The 19,825-nt window shown below is 52.4% G+C and overlaps 1 pseudogene; it reads left to right on the top strand.

The window, feature by feature from the left end:
- The first annotated feature begins 1,376 nt into the window (after positions 1 to 1,376).
- On the top strand, positions 1,377 to 19,072 carry LOC127334250 (sister chromatid cohesion protein SCC4-like; annotated as a pseudogene).
- Positions 19,073 to 19,825: the final 753 nt, after the last annotated feature.

Below are 19,825 nucleotides of genomic sequence, written 5' to 3'. Positions count from 1 at the left end.
AACACGTTGAGCAGCGGCGTCGCTTCCGTCTCTGCATCGCTTTGCTTCCGTCGACCGCCGCGTCCGCACCGCCAGACGCCACCACCGCTCGGGGCTGCCATGTCTTCGCCGCCGCGCGCAAGGCCGCCACGTATGCGTCACCACGCGGAGGAGAGGGAGGGGGCTGACCACTGCATCCGGGCGCGGCCGCCGTGTCTAGGCCGCCCACCAGGCCGCCGCCGGACGTCGACCACCATGCCAGGCCGCCGCGTCCCCGCCGCCGCGCACCAGGCCGCCGTGAGCGGAGGAGGGGCCGCCGTGTCTAGGCCGCCGCACGCCAGGCCGCCGCCGGACGTCGACCACCGTGCCAGGCCGCCGCATCCTCACCGCCGCGCACCGGGACGCCTTGAGCGGAGGAAGGGCCGCCGTGTCTAGGCTGCCGCACGCCAGGCCGCCGCCGGACGTCGACCACCGTGCCGGGCCGCCGCGTCCTCGCCGCCGCGCACCAGGCCGCCGTGAGCGGAGGAGGGGCCGCCGCACGCCAGGCCGCCGCCGGACGTCGACGACCGCACCATGCCGCCGCGACCTCGCCGTGAAGCAGCAGGCCTCCATGTCCACGGGAAGAGATAAGGCGTGGTGCTGGGAAGAGATAAGGCAGGCTCAGTAGGTGGACGATGGGAAGAGATAAGGCTGTCCACGGGAATAGAAAAAGGAAAGGAAGAGAGAGAAGAGAGTGGAGAGCATAGATGGGTAAAGAGATCTCGGCCGTTCAACACTATGAATCAACGGCGCGGAGGCACGATCCGCGGGATTCCGTTTCCACCAATCACAACGCAGAGCTTTTGCTGTGTACTAAACAAGCACATGGCCCATGGTCTTTGCCGTGCAAACCATCTGCACGCTCGGCAAAGGTGTCTTTGCCGAGCCGGCTTTACTTTGCCGTGCGCAGTTATTTGACTCTGCCGTGTCATCTGGTTTTACCGTGTACTTTTCTTACTCTTTGCCGTGCACTTTTCTTTGCCGTGTGTTTAGTCATTCTTTGCCGTGCGATTTTTCTTTGCCGTGCGTTTAGTCATTCTTTGCCGTGCGATCTTTCTTTGCCGTGCGTATTTTTTTGCATCGGTCGGCAAAGATTTCTTTGCCGTGCGAATCGCGCAGGGCAATGTCTCGCCACACGGCAGTGACATTTTTTCCCGTAGTGCCGTAATTATAGAGCCATGATTCTCTGCCTTGTTGAGTCCGTAAGTTTGAGTCCGTAGGTGTATCATTGTTGTTGTATTATTCACGGTGCCCCCTCGTTTCCAGGCCGAAAACGCCGGTAAATATGCCCCGGTTTTATTGTGCACCCTATAATTTCGGATCTCTAAGTTACCAAATCGGCGCCCATTCCCGTTCCCGCCCTAGGTTAGCCCTCCTCGACCATGTCGGCCGCCGCCGGGCTCCTCGCGTTGGCGGAAGAGGCCGAGCGCCGGTGCGACTTCTCGACCTCCACGTCGTGCCTGGAGTCGGCGCTCAGCCCGCCGCACGCCGCCTCGCTCCTCCCGCTCGCCGAGGCCCGCGCGCGGCTGCGCCTCGCCGGCCTGCTGCTCGCCCGCTCCAAGGGACTCGCCAGCGCCAAGGCCCATCTCGAGCGCGCCCTGCTCGTCCTCAACCCGCTCCCGTCCGCGCCGCCGCGGCTCAAGCTGCTGGCGCACTCCCTCCTCGCCAACGTCTACGGCCTCCTCGGCTCCGTCCCATCGCAGAAGCACGTGCTCCGCCGCGGCCTCGGCCTTCTCGCGTCCGCCTCCGCGTCTGGCCTCCTTCCCGCCGGCCCGTCCCTCCTGTGGACCAGTAACTTCCAGGCGCAGCTCGCCTCCGCGTTCGCCGCCGAAGGTGACGCCGCGTCTGCCCTCTCCACGCTGTCCGAGGGAGCCGCCGCAGCTACCCAGCTCGACAGCCCCCAGCTTGACCTCTTCTTTGCTGCTACCACTCTCCACGTCCACTTACTCTGCTGGGAAGACAGCACCACCGTTGCGGCTGCCGTCGCACGCGTCTCCGACCTCTGGGAAGCGCTCACGGACGAGGAGGTAAACTCGATCAGTTTTCTCCATTTTGATCCCTTCAGTTGCAGCGGGATGTAAAGTTCGTGTTTTTTTATTCCGTCAGTTACAGCGGGATGTATATAAAGTTCGTGTTTTTGATATGTGTTTTCTGCTGATTCCATGCAGAAGGAGCACTGGGTTGGACTCTTCTTCTACACGGAGCTGCTGCAGACCTTCTACCTGCTCAGGGTTTGCGACTACAAGGCTGCCTCAAAGCATGTGGAGAGGCTGGACACGGCTGTTAATAGCGAGATGCAGAGGGGCCAGCGTATTAAAGAGTTTGGTACTGAGCTTAGTGCAGTGGAGAGATCGCTAGCACAGCCTGAGTTGAAGGAGAGGGAGAGGGGCGGCGTTGGTGCATAAGCAGAGGCAGTTGAAAGACCAGCTGCGAGCCTTGTGCGGCTATGACGCATTGAATGATGTGTTGGATTATGGGGATAAGTTGCTGTTGGCGCCACCGCCGATGCATGGTGAATGGCTCCCACGGACTGCCGTGTTTGTGCTGGTGGATCTCATGGTCGTAATGATCAGTCGCCCAAAAGGCAAATTTAGGGAATGTGGAAAGAGAATACAGTCAGGACTGCAGATCATCCATGGTATGTTCTGCTCAATGCTAACTTATAGTATCAAGTATTGTGTGTAAGGATGGCATGCTTCTAGCTAACTAACATCGTGTATGATTCAACATACTAAGGCACAACTAATTTACAACCATGGCCATGGGTATGAAATAGTAGCCATTTTTACTAGGGCTAAAATATTTCAGCCGAGTTTCTTGATTCTTTCGAAAAAGCCAAGGCCAGGGTCCCTCCCTGTCTGGTCTTATTATTAACCACTTCAGAGTGATTGAGCTCAGCATTGTTTATCGTGATTTTGGTATGATCATCAGCTGATCTGAGAAGTATGCTGCCGTTTCATCAAATATGACATGGCCGAGCATTATGTTCCGTGACCATTTGTCTTGTTAAATCCAACTCCATGAAGGTGGCTATGTCAATGCTTCAACATAAAGGGAGAGGCATGTATAAATAGGAGCCGCCATGTTGGAGTACACATGCTGGGTTTGAGATACATGATGTAGTTAGTGGAAAGACCAAAGAGGATCGGAAATGTGCATTTATTTTAAATACAAATATAATAACTTTGTAGAATGACTGATCTAGGTACCTATTGTGGTGGTATAGCCTAGCCGTAGCAAATTACACCATTAGGTTTTATTAAACAGCAGGTGCTCCACAAAATAAGGAAATCTTGTTTTATCTTTTACGGGCTTACCGTATTCATTTGACAACACAGCTCTGAGCCTGTCAGGACCTTTTGAAAATATAGCTGCACGATCTTGTATATTTTGATTATTTTCAACCGATGAGCACCACAATGTCCAAAATCACAATAAATCCCTGCATACCAGATTCGTTGTCCTGGTATGATTCATGCAAAACTTGGTACACTTCAGTCCAGCACTGGAAAATGTAAGGGAGTACATTGACTATGATACTGGGATGTAATGTTTGTTGAGTACCTACGGGAAGCATATGCATTGATGCATGTCAACATCCATAAGCTAATAGTAGCGTTACACATATTATTTGAACATGCATTTTTATCTTGTATATTCTGAGCATGATCTCTACATTAGGATCGGATATGTTTATCCTGTGTGTGTAAAAGCTAGAATATGTAAAAAGTTGTATATTTATAAATAAAAATTAGTGGTACTTACTGGCATTCCCATTGTTTTACAGAGGAACTTTTGAAGCTTGGGATCGTGGATGGCATGACAGGTAAATATAAGAACTTCAATTATTTTCTACAAAAACGTGGTACCATTTGTTATTGTTATAGCTACGTCTGTACTATACCATATGGTAGACCTCTCACTTATGCATGGTCCTTGGCCACACATATTTTTACTTCATCTTGCTAAGTGACATAAGAGCATCTCCAGCAGCGTTCCCCAAAACGTCCCCCAAACCGCGCCGGATCGAGCGTTTGGGGGACGTGTTTTGTTCGTGCCGCGTTTGGGGGACGTCGCTCTCCAGCCGCGTCCCCCAAACGCCTCCCCCAAATGAATATTGGTGCACGAAAATAAAGGTTTTCATTCAATTTTGATTATATATTACAAAGTTTGAATGAAAACGGCTAGCTTTCATCTAAACCTAGCCTACTGACCGCCCGACGGTGCGTTCGACGGCCCCGCCCCGTCGTCGCATCCCCTACGCCGCAGCTCCTCCTGCGCGCGCCTCATCTCCTTGCGTTCGGCGGTGGCCCGACGGCTCCGCTCCCGCCGCGCGTCCTCCTCCGCCCTCCCCTGCTGCGCCGCCTGGAGGGAGAGCTCGACGGCGCGACGAATCTGCGCCTCTTCGCGGGCACGGGCGTCATCCTGGAGCTTCTTCTCCGACTCAAAGGACTCGACGAGCGCGCGTTGCTGATCGGCCGTCTCGTCCGGGTGCGGCCCGTCGTCGTCGTCCTCCAACTCGGTCTCCTCCGCCTCGGCCTCCTCCTCCTCCATTGGCGCATCGTCCTCCACATCTGTTGGCGCCTCCATTATCGCCGCCGCCAACTGGTCCGCCCGCCTCCCCCAGATCGCCGCCAGCGCCGCCTCCCGCTGCTGACGCTCCTCCGCCGCCAGCTGCTGCTGGCGCTCGATCGACTCCCGCCGCCGGCGCTCGATCGACTCCCGCCGCCGGCGCTCGATCGACTCCCGCCGTTCTTGGTACAGCGCATCCCGCTCAATGCGCTGGCGCCGGCGCTCATCAACCCACCGATGCTCCATCTCCTCCCGGTACCGGCACCGTCACGCCTCTTGTCCCGTTGAGGCGTCGAACGCCGCAACGGTGTCGCACTGCTGCTCGTGCCACACTGCTGCCGCCGCGGCCTCGCCAGCAGCGGGGCCATGGGCGCAGAACGCCGCTAGATCCGCCGCCTGCGCCGCCTCCCGCTGCTGGCGGGCCTGCTGCTCCATTGCCTCCCGCCGCTGCTGACGGTGTGCACGCCACCGCTCTTCCCGGGCCGCGGGGTCGGTGTCGACCTGCGTTTCTGGGACTGCAAGTGGAGGAGACGGCGGTGGAGGGAAGTGGCCAGCGCCGGGGCGGTTCGCCATTGCCACTGGTGGTGGAGGAGATGGCGGTGGAGCGACGAGGGCTGTGTTTGTTGCCGGCGGGGTGTGGTGGCTACCATTGAGTCGGGAGACCTTTTATAGACGTCGGCGTCAGGAAGAAAGCGCGGGAACAGGCGAGAAGAGGCGGGAAGATCGTGCGGGAACGGGCGGTGGCGTGCGAACGCCGGCGACGCGTGGAGGCTGCGCAGCACCGACGAGACGTCTCGCCTGCCCCTCCGTCGCCATTAAGGCAAAGATGCCGCCGTGTGTCACTGCGCGCGAATAACTTCCGTCGCGAGGTAGGCGACGGTTAGGTTAAAATTAACTGTGCCGCTAACGGGTCGGCCCCGCCACTCCCCGCCTCGCTTTTCGTTGTGTCCGGCGTCCCCGATGCGTCCCCTGTGGGACGGGAACGGGCTCGGGGCGCCGGACACCGTCGGGGCGCGCCGGACAAAATTCGGGTTTGGGGGACGCAGCTGGAACGGTTTTTTGGTCCGGCGCGCCCCAAATTGCTTTGGGGGACGCTTTGGGGGACGCGGCTGGAGATGCTCTAAGCTCATTTTTTCTAGCGACTATGCAAAGGCCTTCCATATCTTTTCAGTAAGCAGGAAAAGCAGTTTTGATATAGCAAAGTCTGCACCAAAACGGCGAGATCAAACTCCCCAAAGTCAAACAACAATCCAGAAAACAACACAACTAGGAGACTGCTCTTTCACTGGCTCAAACAACCCAGTCCTAAACCTTGTTTCTTTCCATCTATCTCCTTCATCCTTGATCTTCTAAGCAACCATTACAAAATCACGGCGTTAATTCTTAAAATCATTTCATTCAGGTACAAACTTAATTCCAATTTAAAAACGTTCTTACCTCCGTTGAGTCGTTGCCATAGTTAAATGATATAACCTGTCAGTTGTCACAATTGATTCTTGTTCTGTGTGCTGGGTATGGAAGAATGAAGATAGTCCTGCTGGTGCTCCAGTGTAACAATCCTATGCAGAGTTGGCTAATTGAGAACTTTTAGCCCCTTCTCGCGTGCTTATCTTTTTTTCTCCTTGTTCTTTCTCGTGTTTCATTTTAATAAAATGGAAATATACACCCGTAGATCTTATTTCCATATTTGCACTGCCAAATAGATCATCTATACCAGTCATGCCAGTAATTTTGAATAAAAGGGTAAACTACTTCATACCAAACATTTCTTTAATCCATTGGGCTTCTTTGTTTCAAATTCATTCTATGAAAAATCAATATCCCAATGAATATTTTCTTTGATCTGCCACTAAATTATGACCTTTCCATTGTATGCCACCAGCCCACCACTTAACAAAACATTACCAGTTTTTGGCATACTGCTATTCTGTCAAATTTCTCGATAATACCTTTTTAACTCTTTATCCTCATCTTCTGCCTCCACTCCTCTACTCGTGCTCAAGCACAAAATCCATACCATGGTATTACTGCATGCTCAACTGCACCAAGAGTCCAAGACCACCCAAATTGATGGCCACAGGCGCCACATACCTACACGAGTTCTTTTTCCTGACACCTATGCACTGGCCTTGTTAGAATCGCTTGCCAGCCATCACCACCACTTGACTTTTCCTTATTTTTATTCAGAGTGTTTCTTATTGTGGTCTCCTGCACAACCACCTGACTATTTTTTTTCTTTTGCTCTTCCACGGAATTTGGTACCACACATGCCGAGCTCCATTCCTGGATGACCATTTTGTTTACCCATCACCATATGATCAACTCATCGAGAACCATTGGTTGTTGCGTTCCTCCATGCTCGTCAAGTTTGAATGAAGTGGAAAAAGAAGGCAAGGAGAATACAGATGGTCGTAGCAGAATGGTCTTTGTGCAGATCCATAATGGTTAGACTGAGGTAGGAAAAGCAACTCCCTAAAACGTTTTGGCCCCCTGCGTGTCGCTCCCGCGGGCGATGCCAGGGGCGAACCCTAGACCCGCGCGTCCCAGCCCTTCCTCCTCCCTCCTCCTCCTCCGCCGCCGGTGAGGGCCGCCGGGCAAAGCTCGCACGGTGCCGGCGGCGGTGGGACCTTCTATACCTGCTCGCTTGGGGCCTGCGCGTGGCAGGAGCGGTCGGCGGTGGTGCTCCTAGGGGCACCTGGAGCTCGGTCCGGCGGTGCTCCTAGGGGCTCGTGGAGCTAGGTCCGGCGGTGACGGCGAGGCTTGGTGGCCGCGGTTCTTGGCGGAGGTGTGGGATGGCACAGCGTCGGGCCATGGGCGGCGGCGGTAGGCAGCAGCGGAGGAGATTGCTGGCAGCGCGGCCCGGGTTGGGGCCAAGCGGGCCCCAATCTGGGCCAAGAGGGCCGCGTCCATGGCCGTGGTGATGGCCAGCGCCGGCGGGACTCCTCCCTAGTTGCACCACAGCTGGTGCTAGAACTGGGCTAGGTGGGCCTAGATACTGGCGGTCCTTGGCAGCACGGTTGTGTGGTCCCTCTTCTGTCCGGGAGGGTCAAGGTTAGGCTCTTGCTCGAGTTTGGCGGTGAGTTATGCGATGCCGACAAGCAGTCTGTCTTGATCGATGATGTGGCGGTGTCGGCAGCAGCGTGGCTATGTCCCCGATTTTGCGAGGAGTGAGGTCGCGGCGACGCCGCTCATGGTGTCTGACTAGCACATGGCGGATTGATGGTGGCAAGGTTTGGTCTGGCACGGTGTTGCAGGTGGATGGCGATGGTGGCCTGGGTGTAGCAGCATGGTGGCATGACTAATGGGGCTTGATCTAGGCCTGGCAGGTGGCCGGGCCGGATCTAGGCCACATCGGCCATGCTACTGCGTCCGGACGACGTGCCCCTCGGGTGGCGGAGGGCGGATCCCCTCCCCTGGGCTACCGTGTACTCTGATGGCTGCGGTGTGCTGGTCAATCCATGGGCTCGAGTTCGTGGGGATGCCGGGGCGGCGGCCCTAGAAGGTGGACTGTGTGGTTGGCTCTACGGCGGGCAACGCGGCGGTGTTGGTTGTCCTTCTTTCGGTCATGGGGCTAGCGTGGAGCGGGCGGTGGGGGATCCTGGTGTTGGCGGCGCTTCAGCTTCGGCAACCCCAGATCGTGTTTGGGATGCCCAACTTGGGGACAGCGGGTGGGTGAGTTCTCGGGCGCGGTGTGCGGATGCTTCGGGACGAAAGCTCAGGGTCCCGCCGCCAACGACGGCGATGCCTGCGGGTGTCGTAACCCTCTTGGGGGCGTCGTTGTGGGTATACGCTCTGCGGTACGGCTCCGGGTGAAAGCCCTAGAACTCGCGGTCTCGACGGCGACGACGCATTGCGTCGTTTTCCCTCTTGGCCGGGGGCGTCGGTGTGGAGCCCTGTTTCGACTCAGTCTTGTGTCAATGTCTTCGTGGCAACTTTGGGTTCTCCGTGTTCCTTTTGTTTTTATCTGCTTTGTAAGAGGTTCTCCTCTCCACCTTGTATCGGTTCGGCCGTTGCGGCTTTATTTATAAAGTGGGGCGAATATATATTTCGAGGATAATGGTTCGACTGACGGAATTTGGTCAAGTGTGTTACGGACCAGAAGGTTTTGCATATAAGAGACATGTCATTGTTCAGTGGCAGATCAGGGACCGGGGGACCTGCTCACTGTTATATAAAGAATTACCTCATCTTTTGTGCTTCACAGAAAAAACAACTTGTCTTCACCAATTGAGAACTAAATTGTTATAGTATTGTCCTCCTTTTACCTTAATTTTATCTAGTGTTTATGATGCTATGCAGAGGAAAATTTGGAACACTCCACGATATGGATGGCTGGTTTGTACTTGACGCTTTTGCTTCAGTTCCTTGAAAACAATGTTGTTGTAGAACTCACACGATCAGAATTTGTTGAAGCCCTGGAGGTAAATCAACCAACATATTCATGCTTTACCAATATATGTTGGAATACTGCATAAGGCTGCAACCATGCTTAATAAATCACTTATGAGATCACTGTTTACATTGCTGGGATCATCTAGGCTAGATCATTGCCGGGTAGGAGAGGGACTGTGAGCATTTACCTTGTCACTTGGAGGAGCAAACCCGTCGAAGTCGACATGGTGGCGACGGCGACGGCATGAGGTCGAGGGGTGGCGGCGGAGCTTCCCGTCGGCACTGCACTAACCCTAATCGGTGGGTCGTCTGGTGGGGCGAGTGACAGCTCAGGGCAACCTCGTACCGAGTGCCACTGGCCCCCACCACTCTATATAGTGCAGGCGACAGGGGCCCACCAACCAGCGAACGGTTGGGCGCCCCCGATCAGGGCGCGGACGAGGTCAAGGGGTCATGCCAGAGCCGTTGGGCTCTGGTGCGGTGGAGATCAATCCTAACATTCTCCCCCTTGATCTCAACTTTTCTTTTATTCGTTTCATTTTGCATCAGTCCATAGGGCATGTTTCATCGTCACAGCTCTATTGCCGATAGAATCAGACAGCCACAATACACTTCTCTGTTTTGAAACAAATTCTTTTACTTTTGGGCCTCTTATGATCCAGGATAGGTAAGACTTTCCCTTAAACCCATGCCGGCTACGTGCTCCTTGAACACGCTGGGTGGTAAGCCTTTCGTTAGCGGATCCGCAAGCATATCTTTTATCCTTATATGCTCGAGACTTATTGTTTGATCCTGGACCTTGTGTTTCACAACATAATACTTAACCTCAATCGGTTTCGTAGCTGTACTCGGCTTGTTGTTGTGAGCATAGAATACTGCAGGCTCATTGTCGCAGTACATCTTTAGTGGTTTGTCAATACAATCTACCACTTTCAAGTCGGGTATAAATTTCTTTAACCATAATGCTTGACCCGTGGCTTCATAACATGCTATAAATTATGCATACATCGTGGATGATGCAACTATGGTCTGTTTGGAGCTTCTCCACGAAATAGCTCCCCCTGCAAGGGTGAATACATATCCAGATGTGGATTTTCTATCATTTTTATCCCCCGCAAAATCTGCATCTGAATACCCTCTTATTTCAAGGGAATCAGATCTTCTGTATGTTAGCATGTAGTTCTTTGTGCCTTTTACATAACACAATGCCTTCTTTACCACTTTCCAGTGTTCAAAACCTGGATTTTCCTGATAACTACCGAGTACTCCGGTGATAAAAGCTAAGTCAGGGCGAGTGCACACTTGTGCATACTGTAGGCTTCCAATAGCCGAAGCATATGGAACCGCTTTCATTTGATCGAGCTCGTATTGATTTTGGGGACTTTGATGTTTCCCAAAACTGTCGCCCTTGACTATAGGGGCAGGCGTGGCACTGCACTTATGCATATTATACTTACTTAGAATCTTTTCTAAATAAGCCTTTTGCGATAGTCCTGATACTCCATTGTTCCTATCTCGGTGAATTTTTTATGCCCAAAACATATGACGCTTCACCAAGATCTTTCATATCAAAATTTGAGGACAAGAACTCATTTGTCGACAAGGTAAATGCTCACAGTCCCTCTCCTACCCAGCAATGATCTAGCCTAGATGATCCCAGCAATGTAAACATTGGTATCACAGCGCCAGTACTAGATGGTAGATCTTTGTTTCGGGTAGAATACATGAACAGAAAGTTGCAAACCCTAACCCTAGATCGTTCAAAGATCCCTACTGAATTCGAAACCCTAAGCCTAATTCGAAAGAGGGGAAGTGGGGAAAAGGAACAGACCGGCCGCAGCTGCTGCTGCCACGTGGTCGCCGGCAAAGGGCGCCGCCGCTGAGCCGTTTGACGCCGGTGCGCCCACCCTTAGGTGCACGCACGCGACGGCAAAAGGGCCAGAGGGGCGCCACTTTTCTTCATCACCGTGAATCTCTCGGGCTTTTCGGTGGAGAGACAGAAGGAGGAGGTGGGGCTGCCGGGCGGCGCCGTCGAAGCCGTCGCGAGCTGCCAGGGCCGATCTCCATCGTGGCCGGCTTGCCCCGGCTACCTGCTGCGCATGCGCGCGAGCAGATGCATCCCAGCATCTAGAGAGAAAGAAAGGGCGAGTTGGGGGAGAGCCCCACCGTCGCCGGTGAGCCGCCGGGCGGTGTGAGCGCGCGGGAGGAGAAGTTTCTCCGCCGCCACCGTGAGGCAGAGAGGAGGCGCTGGGGTGAAAAATGGGGCTAGGGTTGAGGGGGTCGGCCGTTTCGGCTGGTTTTATATGGGGCGAAAACAGCGCTGGACCGTCGGATTCAATCCGACGGCCAGGATTGCGCCGCGCGGTGGGGACTGGCCGGGCAGGCTCTCCACGTGGGCTCCGTGTGCGGGCCGCGTGGGCGCCGTGTGCGGGCCGCGTGGGCGCCGTGGACAGGCCGCATGGGCGCCGTGTTTTGGGCCGCACACGGAGCCCACGCGGAGAGCCTGCCCGGCCAGTCCCCACCGCGCGGAGCAATCCTGGCCGTCGGATTGAATCCAACGGTCCAGCGCTGTTTTCGTCCCATATAAAACCGGCCGAAACGGCCGACCCCCTCAACCCTAGCCCCATTTTTCACCCCAGCGCCTCCTCTCTGTCTCACGGCGGCGGCGGAGAAACTTCTCCTCCCGCGCGCTCACACCGCCCGGCGGCTCACCGACGACGGTGGGGCTCTCCCCCAACTCACCCTTTCTTTCTCTCTGGATGCTGGGATGCATCTGCTCGCGCGCGTGCGCAGCAGGCAGCCGGGGCAAGCCGGCCACGATGGAGATCGGCCCTGGCAGCTCGCCGACGGCTTCGATGGCGCCGCCCGGCAACCCCACCTCCTCTTTCTGTCTCTCCACCGAAAAGCCTGAGAGATTCACGGTGATGAAGAAAAGTGGCGCCCCTCTGGCCCTTTTGCTGTCGCGTGTGTGCACCTGAGGGTGGGCGCACCGGCGTCAAACGGCTCAGCGGCGGCGCCCTTTGCCGGCGACCGCGTGGCAGCAGCTGCTGCGGCCGGTCTGTTCCTTTTCCCCACTTCCCCTCTTTCGAATTAGGCTTAGGGTTTCGAATTCGGTAGGGATCTTTGAACGATCTAGGGTTAGGGTTTGCAACTTTCTGTTCATGTATTCTACCCGAAACAAAGATCTACCATCTAGTACTGGCGCTCTGATACCAATGTTTACATTAGTGGGATCATCTAGGCTAGATCATTGCCGGGTAGGAGAGGGACTGTGAGCATTTACCTTGTCACTTGGAGGAGCAAACCCGTCGAAGTCGACATGGTGGCGACGGCGACGGCATGAGGTCGAGGGGTGGCGGCGGAGCTTCCCGTCGGCACTGCACTAACCGTAATCGGTGGGTCGTCTGGTGGGGCGAGTGACAGCTCAGGGCAACCTCGTACCGAGTGCCACTAGCCCCCACCACTCTATATAGTGCAGGCGACAGGGGCCCACCAACCAGCGAACGGTTGGGCTCCCCCGATCAGGGCGCGGACGAGGTCAAGGGGTCATGCCAGAGCCGTTGGGCTCTGGTGCGGTGGAGATCAATCCTAACATTCTCCCCCTTGATCTCAACTTTTCTTTTATTCGTTTCATTTTGCATCAGTCCATAGGGCATGTTTCATCGTCACAGCTCTATTGCCGATAGAATCAGACAGCCACAATACACTTCTCTGTTTTGAAACAAATTCTTTTACTTTTGGGCCTCTTATGATCCAGGATAGGTAAGACTTTCCCTTAAACCCATGCCGGCTACGTGCTCCTTGAACACGCTGGGTGGTAAGCCTTTCGTTAGCGGATCCGCAAGCATATCTTTTATCCTTATATGCTCGAGACTTATTGTTTGATCCTGGACCTTGTGTTTCACAACATAATACTTAACCTCAATCGGTTTCGTAGCTGTACTCGGCTTGTTGTTGTGAGCATAGAATACTGCAGGCTCATTGTCGCAGTACATCTTTAGTGGTTTGTCAATACAATCTACCACTTTCAAGTCGGGTATAAATTTCTTTAACCATAATGCTTGACCCGTGGCTTCATAACATGCTATAAATTATGCATACATCGTGGATGATGCAACTATGGTCTGTTTGGAGCTTCTCCACGAAATAGCCCCCCCTGCAAGGGTGAATACATATCCAGATGTGGATTTTCTATCATTTTTATCCCCCGCAAAATCTGCATCTGAATACCCTCTTATTTCAAGGGAATCAGATCTTCTGTATGTTAGCATGTAGTTCTTTGTGCCTTTTACATAACACAATGCCTTCTTTACCATTTTCCAGTGTTCAAAACCTGGATTTTCCTGATAACTACCGAGTACTCCGGTGATAAAAGCTAAGTCAGGGCGAGTGCACACTTGTGCATACTGTAGGCTTCCAATAGCCGAAGCATATGGAACCGCTTTCATTTGATCGAGCTCGTATTGATTTTGGGGACTTTGATGTTTCCCAAAACTGTCGCCCTTGACTATAGGGGCAGGCGTGGCACTGCACTTATGCATATTATACTTACTTAGAATCTTTTCTAAATAAGCCTTTTGCGATAGTCCTGATACTCCATTGTTCCTATCTCGGTGAATTTTTTATGCCCAAAACATATGACGCTTCACCAAGATCTTTCATATCAAAATTTGAGGACAAGAACTCATTTGTCGACAAGGTAAATGCTCACAGTCCCTCTCCTACCCAGCAATGATCTAGCCTAGATGATCCCAGCAATGTTAACATTGGTATCACAGCGCCAGTACTAGATGGTAGATCTTTGTTTCGGGTAGAATACATGAACAGAAAGTTGCAAACCCTAATCCTAGATCGTTCAAAGATCCCTACCGAATTCGAAACCCTAAGCCTAATTCGAAAGAGGGGAAGTGGGGAAAAGGAACAGACCGGCCGCAGCTGCTGCTGCCACGTGGTCGCCGGCAAAGGGCGCCGCCGCTGAGCCGTTTGACGCCGGTGCGCCCACCCTTAGGTGCACGCACGCGATGGCAAAAGGGCCAGAGGGGCGCCACTTTTCTTCATCACCGTGAATCTCTCGGGCTTTTCGGTGGAGAGACAGAAAGAGGAGGTGGGGCTGCCGGGCGGCGCCGTCGAAGCCGTCGCGAGCTGCCAGGGCCGATCTCCATCGTGGCCGGCTTGCCCCGGCTACCTGCTGCGCACGCGCGCGAGCAGATGCATCCCAGCATCCAGAGAGAAAGAAAGGGCGAGTTGGGGGAGAGCCCCACCGTCGCCGGTGAGCCGCCGGGCGGTGTGAGCGCGCGGGAGGAGAAGTTTCTCCGCCGCCACCGTGAGGCAGAGAGGAGGCGCTGGGGTGAAAATGGGGCTAGGGTTGAGGGGGTCGGCCGTTTCGGCCGGTTTTATATGGGGCGAAAACAGCGCTGGACCGTCGGATTCAATCCGACGGCCAGGATTGCGCCGCGCGGTGGGGACTGGCCGGGCAGGCTCTCCACGTGGGCTCCGTGTGCGGGCCGCGTCGGCGCCGTGTGCGGGCCGCGTGGGCGCCATGGACAGGCCACATGGGCGCCGTGTTTTGGGCCGCACACGGAGCCCACGCGGAGAGCCTGCCCGGCCAGTCCCCACCGCGCGGCGCAATCCTGGCCGTCGGATTGAATCCAACGGTCCAGCGCTGTTTTCGTCCCATATAAAACCGGCCGAAACGGCCGACCCCCTCAACCCTAGCCCCATTTTTCACCCCAGCGCCTCCTCTCTGTCTCACGGCGGCGGCGGAGAAACTTCTCCTCCCGCGCGCTCACACCGCCCGGCGGCTCACCGACGACGGTGGGGCTCTCCCCCAACTCGCCCTTTCTTTCTCTCTGGATGCTGGGATGCATCTGCTCGCGCGCGTGCGCAGCAGGCAGCCGGGGCAAGCCGGCCACGATGGAGATCGGCCCTGGCAGCTCGCCGACGGCTTCGATGGCGCCGCCCGGCAACCCCACCTCCTCTTTCTGTCTCTCCACCGAAAAGCCCGAGAGATTCACGGTGATGAAGAAAAGTGGCGCCCCTCTGGCCCTTTTGCCGTCGCGTGCGTGCACCTGAGGGTGGGCGCACCGGCGTCAAACGGCTCAGCGGCGGCGCCCTTTGCCGGCGACCGCGTGGCAGCAGCTGCTGCGGCCGGTCTGTTCCTTTTCCCCACTTCCCCTCTTTCGAATTAGGCTTAGGGTTTCGAATTCGGTAGGGATCTTTGAACGATCTAGGGTTAGGGTTTGCAACTTTCTGTTCATGTATTCTACCCGAAACAAAGATCTACCATCTAGTACTGGCGCTCTGATACCAATGTTTACATAGCTGGGATCATCTAGGCTAGATCATTGCCGGGTAGGAGAGGGATTGTGAGCATTTACCTTGTCACTTGGAGGAGGAAACCTGTCGAAGTCGACATGGTGGCGACGGCGACGGCATGAGGTCGAGGGGTGGCGGCGGAGCTTCCCGTCGGCACTGCACTAACCCTAATCGGTGGGTCGTCTGGTGGGGCGAGTGACAGCTCAGGGCAACCTCGTACCGAGTGCCACTGGCCCCCACCACTCTATATAGTGCAGGCGACAGGGGCCCACCAACCAGCGAACGGTTGGGCGCCCCCGATCAGGGCGCGGACGAGGTCAAGGGGTCATGCCAGAGCCGTTGGGCTCTGGTGCGGTGGAGATCAATCCTAACAATCACCCATTCCAATTTGTCTGCTGCAGGCAATATATCTCATGATACGCTGTGCTGATATATAGATTACAGCCTTTGATATAAGCTAATCTTGTCTGGTGTAGTAGGGTCATAAGTTAGGGCACATATGTTTGTTTCAAAATATCAAATCTACATATCTTCTGGTTCTTTAGCTAGCGCTTATAAATTTGCCTTTTTTCCCTGTAGGTTTTAGCGCAGATGAAAAACTGGTTGACTCGTTTCCCAACGATTCTCCAAGGCAGTGAAAGCACAATTGAAATGCTAAGGGGACAATATGCGCATTCTGTTGGCTGCTTTGATGAGGCTGCTTTCCACTTCCTTGAGGCATTAAAGGTATTTCCTCCTCTCGGGATGCCACTCCACCATATTTAGCTTTCGATAAGCGCCTCTCTGCCATGACTTCCTAGTCTTCTCTTGTATGCTGCCGAACACATCAATTTCTGCACACTGGACCTCCAACTGTGCATCATGTGACCAGTGATCTAAAAAGCATGCATTTGGAAGATAAAAATCTTGATATATTAGGCCATTTAAGTCTGCTTATGTTTTGTTGCAAGCCTTCCAGGATTTTTCGAATTAAGTAAATGAAATGATTTCAGCTGACAGACAACAAATCAATGCAATCTATGTGCCAAGTTTATGCAGCAGTCTCCTACATCTGTATGGGGGATGCGGAATCATCTTCAGAGGTATCAATCTTGTGTACGTGTTTATTTATTTTTGTCTCAAGCTGTCTACCAAGACTAAACATTGCTTTACATCTTTTCATTGTTTAGGTACTAGAATTGATTGGTCCTGCTTACAGAACCATGGACTCATTTATTGGTGTGCGAGAGAAGACCTGTATCATTTTTGTTTATGGGCTTTTACTTATGAGACATCAGAATCCACAAGAAGCACGGTAAGGACTATGATAGTAACTAGTGAATGAGTATAATGAATGCAAATGGCAATGTCTTGGACATGTAAGCCCTGAAAAGGAAAAGTTGCATCTCCATGCTAGCAAATGTTCTGCATTATTTGTTTCTCATGGGTGTCTGCTACATCTCATTTCCTCTTCTATGTTTCGAGCAAACTCTTCACAAGCTCACAAATCTTTTGTTGATATGCTGTCAATATTAATGTTTTTTATCTAATGTAGGACTTGCCTTGCAAGTGGCTTTAAAATAGCACACAGACAGTTGGGTAACATCCAATTGGTTTCTCAGTATTTAACAATACTTGGTACATTAGCACTTCAGCTGCATGACGGTCAGGCCAGAGATATTTTGAAGTCATCGTTGACATTAGCGAAGACACTGTATGACATTCCAACGCAAATCTGGATCTTATCAGTACTTGCAGGTATGCCATGAGGCTACATTGATTTATTTATCACTTGTACTTTGGTTCCGCTTACTTTCATATGCTGGTTATTTAATTTCTTCATTTGCATGTCATGATGCGACTGCAAATTGTGAAAGATTGACATTAAATGATGTCTTATTTCAGAGTTATATAGAGAATTAGAAGAGAGGGGAAATGAACTGAAAAACTCCGAGTATGCAAGTAAGAAAGAAATCGATCTGCACAAAAGACTGACTGAAGCTCGTTCTCACCCTTTTCACCAGGAGCTGGTATGGTACAACAGCTTTGAAGTGAAAATTTGCAATTTGCAGAGTTACATTTACTTGCAGTTCATTTTATCTTTTATCTCGGTAGAAAATCCTTATCAGAGATCTTCAGCCCCAAGTTCATCTAGACTAAACCAGGTGTGGGTGTGTTGTATATGACACATAAAGAAAGTGGAGTGTCGTTGCCTACTCGACGGTACCTCGGAGGAGGATCCTCACGAGGGGGAAAAGAAGTAGGGACCATAGAGCGGAGAGCACTCGAGACGGTGGTATGCCATTTACCAGCTTCGGAACACCTGCTCGAAGACAGAGCCTACTTTGCTTGTCTGGAATTATCTGGGCGATTTCGCGTTGTTACAATGAGTTGTGGTTGTGCCTCTAGGGCTCTCAGGATCCGGCCTATAAAGACGCACGAATCTAGGGTTACATGGAGAGTCCTAGCCGGATTACAGGTTGCCTAACTACGGTACAATGTCTTGCCGTGTACGTCAAGGATCCGCCTTCCATCTATGTCGTACTGGATCCGGGTTCCTCATGGGCATCCACGGATCCGGCCTCCTTCGTAGGTCGGTTGAGATCCGGTTCCCTGATCCTGGGCTGGATTTCATCTTCATGATCAACAGCAACTGGGCCGTCTGATGGGCCACATGCCACATCACCATCTGTGGGTCTCCCGGGCTTGCCGGATCTAGACACTGTCGATGATACATCCATGAAGTATTCCCACAATATGGAGATCTGCACTATGCTTGCCATACTTTTTATTGCTCTGAAGAGCATACAAAATAGGTCCATTGTTTTGTATTCGATAAGAGCTATACAACTACCGGTCCAAGCCTCCAAGATGAACATAACACCTCTAAAACGCACAATCTGGCCTAGTGTTGTCACATATAGTGAATAAGCATGCAGTTACAAGGTATACTGCTTTGTTCTAGTGAAAGAGTTGTACTAATCTATTATAAATATTGGAATAGACCTACACCTCCTACGGAGGTTTAAATGTTTAATGCGTAGAAGCAATAGCAGCTCATCTCTTGAAGCCTACAATTTTGCATTAGATAAGTAAGAGGTACACAGATACCACTAAAACACACTCCCTCTGTTTCAAATAGATGCGGATAAATGTACATATTAAAATATGTCTAGATACATCTGCATCTAGATAAAGTTGTGACATTATTTTAGAACGGAGGTAGGTGAGGAGGGGTGTTGATATATATAAGTGTATTGCCTAGTCTCTTTCCATTAGTTCGGACTTTTGGTTATGTTGACTAGTGCATGAAGTTTGACACTCAACAAGAAAGATTTCTGTAGAGCCACTATTTCTGTATTTGCTAAAGAAAACCCTAAACTCGTTTTGCTGCTAAGTTTCATTCATATTCCAGTATTAGTATGGCATAGCGTTGACGTGTTGTGGACTGAAGCCCCAAGTAGAGAAGTCAGAGTCTCGTGTTGATCACCCATGCCTTGTAGAAGTCAGACTAATTTGCTGGCCCTTGCCTCGCCAAAAATACTTTTCTGGTGTCCGCTTGTAATTGCACTTTATACGAGGAGCTCAACTTCAAATTCTTTTTCAGGTGGAGAAAGTCGGAATGAAAATCCAGCCGATGCACAACCTGATGCAGAAGCATCACGAGATGCCTGACTCGGTGGCGAATGCTGACTTAGACATCCCGGAATCGGTGGGGCTGTCCACCCCACAGCCTTCGTCCGTTAGAAGGTTGATCGACACAAGCTCGGTGAGCCGCAATACCAGGATCGAGTAGGGTGTCATAAGTTATATTCTGACCTGACTCTGGAGTCTGGCCGTCCGGCAAAATGGAGTACCATGCCCCCCATACAGGACAATGTTGGATAGCTGTAGTAGTGTGAGAGCTTGACTCGGTGACTCCCCATATGGAACATGTTGGATAGGCAGGCTATAGGATCCTGAGTTGTTGTCTTTATTTTTATCAGTGAAGTTGTCTTAACTATTTAGGTTGATGATAGTGGTAAGTATCATGTTGTAATATCATGCATATGATATTTGTGTATGGTACTATCTTTATAGTGGTTAGTATCATGAAATAGTATCATATTTATGCTATATTTATTACCTTTTAGAATCTCAATGCAAATGTGTGCACAAGATTTGTTTGGCATTAACTTTTTTCGTGACATGCGCTATGATACAGTATCCACCTATGTTACTCTAATCTCCTCTCTCCTCCTTAATTAGCTGTCACATCAGCATTTTTGTGAGACATAATACTAGCTATGATATTATCACTACTAGAAAACAGCTAATCAGTGGCGCACCACTATTGGCTATCAGTAGCGCACCGGGTGCGCCACTATTATCATGCCAATCCTAACTGTTAGCAGTGGCGCACCAGTGATGCGCCACTAGTAAGCCAAATAGCAGTGGCGCACCACCTTGCGCGCCACTGCTAAGAGTGCACAGGTGCGCCACTAATGCCTTGTAGGGATGCGCCACTAGTATCTTTAGCACATGTGTTGAATCTGACAAGGTGCGCCAC

Source organism: Lolium perenne, chromosome 2 (assembly GCF_019359855.2).
Source record: "Lolium perenne isolate Kyuss_39 chromosome 2, Kyuss_2.0, whole genome shotgun sequence".
In the NCBI taxonomy this organism is placed as follows: Eukaryota; Viridiplantae; Streptophyta; class Magnoliopsida; order Poales; family Poaceae; genus Lolium; species Lolium perenne.
This window is presented reverse-complemented; position numbering and strand designations above follow the sequence as displayed.